The 8,317-nt window shown below is 41.8% G+C and overlaps 2 pseudogenes; both read right to left on the reverse strand.

Annotated features, from left to right (window-relative positions):
• Positions 1–2,382: 2,382 nt before the first annotated feature.
• On the reverse strand, positions 2,383–3,566 carry LOC127130850 (probable aspartyl aminopeptidase; annotated as a pseudogene).
• A 205-nt stretch (positions 3,567–3,771) lies between these two features.
• LOC127130851 (auxin transporter-like protein 2) lies at positions 3,772–4,273 on the reverse strand (annotated as a pseudogene).
• Positions 4,274–8,317: the final 4,044 nt, after the last annotated feature.

The following is an 8,317-nucleotide window of genomic DNA, read 5'->3' on the forward strand; positions in this document are numbered from 1 at the left end:
ACCTAATGTTAGCATGCGAAGAATATGGGAATTCTACCTATGTTATCATACAAAAGGATATGGGAATCCTACCTATGTTATCATGCAAAGGGTTCTATCTAATGGGTGCTACCTAATCGGAACAAGAATCGACGAATGGAGCAAGGAGAAGTGTTAGGGATAAGGGTAGATGGCGATGCATGAAGCAATCGACTTACAAGGTTGATGGCGATGCATAAAGCAATCGACTTACAAGGTTGATGGCGATGCATAAAGCAATCGACTTACAAAAGGGTGGATGAATACGTGCTGGTTCTGTTAGGTTTTGAAAAATGATTACTCGACGTTGGATCGAGGTTTTGATCTTGTTTTGAAATGGTTATCGAATGTTCATTTTAATTCTTGTATTAACAGGTGAATAAAGAATGAAAGAGTAAATTTTATACATTTCATGGGAGAGGGGTACATTTGTTATGAATGGGGGTTGACATGGTAATCAAGCAATATAAATATATGCCTCATACATCATACAAGTAGGCAACAATCAAACAATGAGATATTTAAACAAGTATATGATCAAATCAAATAATCAAAGAATGAAATAATGAAGCATTAAACAATGCATGAGTGTAAGTGCAAGGGACATGTCTCATTGTAAGGAAGCCCAAGAGTAAGCTATGTGAGGTCGACGACGATGCTTAAAAAGCAATCGACTTACGAGGGTGTGAAAAAAGGGCTCGATATTAAATCGAGAAAGTATGATTTTTATAGTTTGAAAAAATGGTTTTTTGAACTAAATTCAAATGCAATAACTATGCATTATTAACAAATGAAATTATAATAAACATAAAAAAGGATATTAACAAAATACTAAAAGAATAAAAAATGCTAAAGGAAGATAAAATCAAATAAGAAGCAAAAGGTATCACACATGAGTATTGAACCCTCCCCACCTAATATTATGCAACTAAACTCTCTCCACTAGGCCACTCAAGATCAGTTATCATTTTAGCAAACACTTGGGGATATAAACAGAACTAGCTAGAGACAGTTTAGAAAACAAATCAATTAAAAGAGGGGATAGGCTAATGTTACTGGACAACCTAACTAAACTAAACAACATTAATATACACTTTGTAATAAAAGAAAAAAAGAAATGCTAAACATATTACAAATTTTGTGGTTTTTATTTATTTATTTATCTCTGTTTAAATAAAAGAAATTTAATTAAAAAAAGGCAAGAAAACAGAAAAAAAAGAAAACACAGTAAGGAAAAAAAACCTCTCGTCGTCCTCAACCCAGAATCTCTCTTCCTCAAAGCTCTCTCCAATGAAATCTCCCTCTGCTCTCAAAATCGCTCGCACCTATCTCTCAAACCCCTCTCTCGCGTACCCTTCGCTTACCCATCACTCAACAACGTTAAGCAACAAAAGCGTAAATCTACGGTTTCACAAAGACATCAAGCAGAAATCTCACCTTCGATGACGACGATGAACCAGGTGCTTAAACCTTCCGCCTCCTCCCTTCCAATATTGGCTCTTTTGATTTTTTTTAGGATTTAGGGTTCGTCTTTGGGATTCTTCCGCCTCCAAGTTTTTTGATTCGCTTCCAACTTTCTGTTGTTCTCCTCAATTTCGCCCCCCACCTCTTACTGATTTCTCTTCTTCTTTTATCCTCTGTGAATTAGGGTTTCAAAAGGGGCCTTGCTGTTCAAAAGAAGTAACTCTGTGAAGTCCCTTCGGTGTTCAGAAATTGGATTGGCCTCTTTGATGTTTGGACTTGGAACAGGTAACCTGAGCATCTGAGCATTCCTCTCTGTTTTGTTTCTATTCCAATTTGGGAATATTTCTTGAATTAACTGCTTGGTAATTAATTTTGCCTTTTTACTGCAGTGAAAATGGAGGGCTTGGTTTGATTTCAACATCTGAAGGATGGTTTGTGATTTTGGCTGTGGCTTGTAGGTTCATGGTTTGATGTTACGCTTGGTGTAGCAGGGTGACTAAGGTCTGCAGTTGGCATGTTACATTGAGCAAGATGAATGGTCATTTATTGTTGCAGATGTATTGATGGGTTTTGAGTTTCATTGTCCAAGTTAGGCATGTGGCAACTAGGTATTTCTTATGGTCCTGTTGTGCTATTGTAGGTTCAAGCCAAGAGTGATGAGCAGAGGACATGGTTGGACTGCTAGAGGACTCTTTGGACATTGGTTAGTTTGTGGACATGTCTTAATTTTGATGTGCATTATGCAGCCATACTGATTTTGAACTTATGCATTGTTTTGGCATGGTTTCACAGGTTCATCACTGGTTATTCAAGGATCAAAATGGAACATGGAAGGTTATGGTTAGAACACGGATTGTGCTGGCATTTGCTGTTGTTTATCTTGCAAGTCATAGTTGGATGGGAAAATCTTCAGTGAATATATAGCCTAGATGTCCACAACAATATTAGCATCGAGAAGAGAGAATTCCTGGAAAAAGGCCTTGAAATGTTCATATGAATATTTCACATCATCAACAGCACACATTTCACGGATGCTATGCATTGACAACTGAGGTGCACCTACATCAACAGTTCGAATCCCTATGCCACTTTGCAAGAATAGGACCGATTGTTGAACCACAGGCCATGTCATTGCGCACCACAAAGTCCTGAACAGGAAGATTATGTTTTGATGCTATCTCCCGAAAAATGAAGGATGTGACAGCATTGGTTGCATAGCGTTGGTTTGCGTTTTGCTTAATGACAAGTCCTCCATGTAGTTTAGGCTGATGGTTTTCTTCATGCCTGTCCATGTAATTCGGGTGTAGTGCCTGTGTCATATCAGCAGATACAAGGAAGCTTTTTTTGTACTGCTTTCTCGAGAAACTTGGAATTTGGGCTGAAGGAATATGTAATCCTCGACAAAGCATCTAGCACTACAGGAGATCCGGCTCCTTGAGCAGAGTTAGATCCACATTCCTCATGGTCAAACAAAGCCACCATTCTAATGCCAGGCTCTTCCTCAAGATTGTTGTCAGAGGATGTAGCATCAATTAATGCCTTCAATGAGCAAAATGACATGCATAGGTTATCAAGCCGTCCTGAAAATACAAACTCCTTGGCGGCTCCAGCAATCATGCTTGGTTGTGTATCACAAACTTGCAATTCAAAATCACAAATGTCATCTGGTTCACACTCAAGTTTGCTTGCAAGCAACTGTAAAAGTATAGGGTGGTGCTTCCATGATTGGACATAGGGTGTGATTAAGTGCGATCGGTGAGGGAGAGCGATGGATGTAAAGCTCGAGGTGTTCCGCAACGACGCTGAGTTCTTTCATGACATGAGAGCCATTGTTTGGAAGAAAGAGTGTTGATTTGCTTCTCCTCTGCAGCGTCTAGCACATGTTGAAAAGTGTGTAATGTTGCTCTTAACTGTTTCAAGAGTGAGACATTGAGCTTTGTGTTTATGATGTAATCAAGAAACTCTTTGGAAGCAAGTTTGTCAAGTAAGGTCTGAACAGTTGCAGAGAGGAAAGCGCTTCATAATTGGTTGCAGTCGCATCACGTCTCTTGATATTGCAAAGAAACCTGGTCAATTGCGATCATGTTTCAGTTTCAGCTAAATCAAAAACCTCTTGGTCGCACCCCATATCACAGATGCGGACCTTTGTTTAAAACCCACATTTAGGATGATGGACTTTCGGTTTGGTAATCAGATAGGAATTTTGATTCCAACAGAGACACATATTTATCGAGCATAGAGACCACTGCTTCAAATTCAGTCACTTGATTTTCTATGGCATCAATCTGCTCAACATACTCCAAATGTGTAAGTCCAAGTTCTTTTGTCCAAGTTGTCATTTGTAGTAGATGGCGCTTGCACAAATTATAAGCTGAATCACATATCCAAAGAGAAGGAAAGTACAGTTGAAAGCTAGACCCAATGCTTTCCAAAATGGACCCAGTAACCCATCAATCACTTCAAACCACTGAATAACATGGTTCTTGAAATTAACATTTTCCTTTTCTTTTCCGGTTCGGTACTCAACATATAGGACACTGATGAGATAAGCAGTTCAGCTTCCAAGAACTCCACGGAATATTTGAAGCAAGATTCCAGATAGCATACGAAGTTGAGAGGAAGAAAATGGCAGTGTCAACAAAACTTGAGCCACTTGATTTGAAGCACAACTGAACCACGCATCCCAAACAGAACCACCATGCTAGAGAAAATTCTTGACACTGAATGAATGATCTTGTTCTTACTCTTCTTCCTTTCCAAGTGTTGATTCTTGTTGATCAGGTTTTGATAGTGAGCATTGTGATTTGGTTTAATTCTTGCAGGGCCACAGTTGGGTTTGTCGTAATGACAATGCCGACATTCACTTACGGTAAGCTTTTTCTTCTTTGTTCATGCCATCTTATTACATCGAAACTTGGTGAATTTACGCAAAACTCGTTGCGTTTGATGCTGCAGGATCTTGAGTCATGGCTGTAGCTTGGTGAGCTTCTACATCGTAAGACTGCAAATGAACAATCTCCGGTCACATGTGCAATTGTAGCATAAGAGACTGAACATGTTCATATCTCATAATGCCTTGTCTTTGTTATATCTAGTTCTTACAACGACATCTCTGCCAAGGACATGTGGAATGAAGTTAAACAACACGACCCATTTGACCATCTGAATTCTGCTGAAACATCATGGACTTCAGAACCAGGATCATCCATTGGAGAAGCTATTGCAGCAACTGTGACATTTTCATCGGCATGGGACAGCCCTGAAGTTAAGTTCCATGGAGGACGGGTTTATAACAGGCGTTACACCAAATTTTATGGTACTAAAGGAGATGCTGCTGCGGAGATAACGGTGCTGCCACGAAAATGCCAATGTTGCTACGAAATATTAGTGTTGTTTATAAACTGTTGTAGAAACCATGCTGCAAAGCGCAATGCTGCTGTAAGGTACCGTACTGCACGAAACGCCCGCTGCAGCGGATACCATTGCAGAATTGTAGTGCTGCCACCGAAACACAGTTTTGCAGAACCAACCCTCAAAGCCAATTGGAAAACCTATTAATTGTATCACATCAACACCAATATATAGAGATGCCAAACTTCTTAAGGGAAGAATTGACACAAGTCCAAGGCCATTGCAAGTTGGTGAATTGTAATCAACAGGAATTACTTGAAGCTGAGATGTTTGTTCATTTAACCTTAGTTATCGCCACGAAGGATTGTTTTTGCATAATTTGACTGCTCTTGTAGGCATGGTATGAACATAAACGTGGTTGGCCAAGGATAACTTGCAAATGAAGCACTCATGATGGAAGCAAGCAAACATGAACAATGGAGTGATGGATTAAGGTTCATGATGGAAGCCTTAGGATTTTAGGATGCAAAGAGGTTGCGTTGACTTTGGTCAAGGTTGACCAAAAAGTCAACTGTTGACCAAAGTCAACAATTGGTCAAAAATGCAATTTTTTGTATTTTCTTGTGTAAATGGATAATGAAACAATGGTTATGATGGAATTGAGGTTTAATGGATTTGGGTTGACTTTGGTCAAAGTTGACCAAAAAGTCAACTGTTGACCAAAGTCAACAATTGGTCAAAGTGTCAATTTTTGTGTATTTTTTGTATGGAATCAAAATGTAATGAAATAAAATTGAAATGGATTAATAAAATGGTTTGAAGTTGGTTTCACAATTGGTTTAATCATAACTTGAATGTTTGACTCTTGAAAAGAAAATAACTTGACTGGTAGTGAACGGAACCATGAAATGAGACCATAAGGTTAGGATTTGAAAGAGATATCCATGAACCAAAAAACATGACTGGCAAGTGGCTAGAAACACAAGAAACTTGATTGTTCAGATGACCCAGACCATAGAGGTATCCACAATCACAACACCATGACTTTGAATCAAAACCAATCCTCATATAAAACCAAAGCAAGGTTAGGCCCAGCATGCCAAACAAACATAAAAAATTCAGGAGCAAAATCGGGGTATGACACTCTTCAGGGTGTGTTTATGGACCGGATGGGGAGCTGCCCATTCGGTAGTTTTTCTGATGTTGTCATTTGTGGAGAGAGGACTGAGAGCTTGATTAAAATTGGGAAGATCCAAGATGCTGGTTCCTCTTCTTCTAAGAAGCCATTTGCTGGGGCACCTCGTCGAAGAGAGGGTGAAACTAATGCTGTTCAACACCGCAGAGATCAGAACAGAATTGAATACCGTCAAGCTGCTGCAGTAACCATTCCGGCACCTCAACCTCGTCAACAACAACAACAAAGAGTTCAACAACCGCAACAACAACAACAACAGCAACGTCCGTATCAGCCCAGACAAAGGATGCCTGATCGACGTTTTGATTCGCTACCCATGTCGTACGCCGAACTGCTGCCCGAACTACTCAGGTTGGGGATGGTTGAGTTGCGTACAATGGCTCCGCCTACAGTATTGCCTCCTGGGTACGACGCCAGCGTCCGTTGTGACTTTCACTCTGGGGCACCAGGGCATCATACTGAGAAGTGTCGGGCTCTCCAGCACAAAGTCCAAGATTTGATCGATGCCAAAGCAATCAACTTCGCACCAGTGCCTAACGTCGTCAACAACCCTATGCCTCAGCATGGTGGGCATAGAGTGAACAATATTGAAGGGAAAGAAGCTGAAGATCTGGTTGTTAATGTTGATGATGTTCAGACTTCTCTGCTAGTTGTGAAGGGCCGTCTGCTGAATGGGGGTGTCTACTCGGGCTGTGATGAGGATTGTTTGGGCTGTGCAGAATCTGAGAATGGTTGCGACCAGCTAAAGGCCGGTATCCAGGGTATGATGGATGAGGGTTGTTTGCAATTCAGTAGGGTTGTAAAAGATCGTGAAACAGTGTCAACTATCACCATTTACTTTAAACCGTCTGAAGGACGTGGACAAAGGGTCGTTAGTGCACCTGCAACAAATGGTACCCCAGTTACCATTTCCGTGCCTGTAACCATCAGTGCTCCAACTACTATCGCCGCGTCTGGAAGAAGGGCTGTTGAGAATAGTAGGGCCGTGCCGTGGAAGTATGATAATGCTCACCGCAGTAACAGAAGGGCTGAAAGTCAGACGAGACCAGTGAATCAAGCTCCAGTGACAATTGGTTTACCGAATAGAGTTCCTGCAACTGTTGGTACGGCTGTGGATAATGTAGGGGGTCCAGGAGGTTTTACCAGAAGCGGTCGTCTGTTCGCACCGCAGCCTTTGAGGGACAATAATGCTGAGGCTCTCGCCAAAGCAAAGGGTAAGCAAGCTGTGGTTGAGGAAGAACCTGTCCAGAAGGAAGCGCCCGAGGGGACATTTGAGAAGGACGTGGAGGAGTTTATGAAAATAATCAAGAAGAGTGACTACAAGATTGTAGATCAGTTGAATCAAACTCCGTCCAAGATTTCTATACTTTCACTGTTGATGTGCTCTGAGGCACACCGTAATGCCTTGCTGAAGATGTTGAATCTGGCTTACGTGCCTCAGGAGATTTCTGTCAATCAACTGGAGGGTGTGATGGCCAATGTGAGCACCAGGCATGGTGTAGGATTCACCAACCTGGACTTACCGCCTGAAGGGCGGAACCATAACAAAGCCTTGCACATCACCATGGAGTGCAAGGGGGCAGTGTTGTCTCACGTATTGGTAGACACCGGGTCGTCGCTGAATGTGTTGCCTAAGCAGATTCTGAAGAAGATTGATGTGGAAGGGTTTGTGCTTACTCCCAGTGACCTGATCGTTCGTGCTTTCGACGGCTCCAAACGTTCTGTGTGTGGGGAAGTTACCTTGCCTGTGAAGATAGGTCCTGAAGTATTCGATATCATCTTTTATGTTATGGACATCCAGCCCGCCTATAGTTGTTTATTGGGGCGTCCATGGATTCATGCAGCAGGGGCAGTCTCGTCGACTCTCCATCAAAAACTCAAGTATGTCTGGAACGGTCAGATTGTGACTGTGTGCGGTGAAGAAGAGATTCTGGTGAGTCATCTATCCTCGTTCAAATATGTTGAGGTGGATGGCGAGATCCACGAAACCTTATGTCAGGCGTTTGAGACTGTGGCTCTTGAGAAAGTGGCGTACGCTGAGCAGAGGAAGCCAGGTGCTTCAATTACTTCTTACAAGCAGGCTAAGGAGGTTGTTGATTCTGGCAAAGCTGAAGGCTGGGGCAAGATGGTGGATTTGCCTGTCAAAGAAGACAAATTTGGTGTTGGTTATGAGCCTCTCCGAGTAGAGCAGAATGGTCAAGCGGGTCCGAGTACCTTTACCAGCGCTGGGCTGATGAATCATGGCGACGTCTCTGCAACCGGTAGTGAAGACTGTGACAGTGATTGTGA

Source organism: Lathyrus oleraceus, chromosome 3 (genome assembly GCF_024323335.1).
Source record: "Lathyrus oleraceus cultivar Zhongwan6 chromosome 3, CAAS_Psat_ZW6_1.0, whole genome shotgun sequence".
Taxonomy (NCBI): domain Eukaryota; kingdom Viridiplantae; phylum Streptophyta; class Magnoliopsida; order Fabales; family Fabaceae; genus Lathyrus; species Lathyrus oleraceus.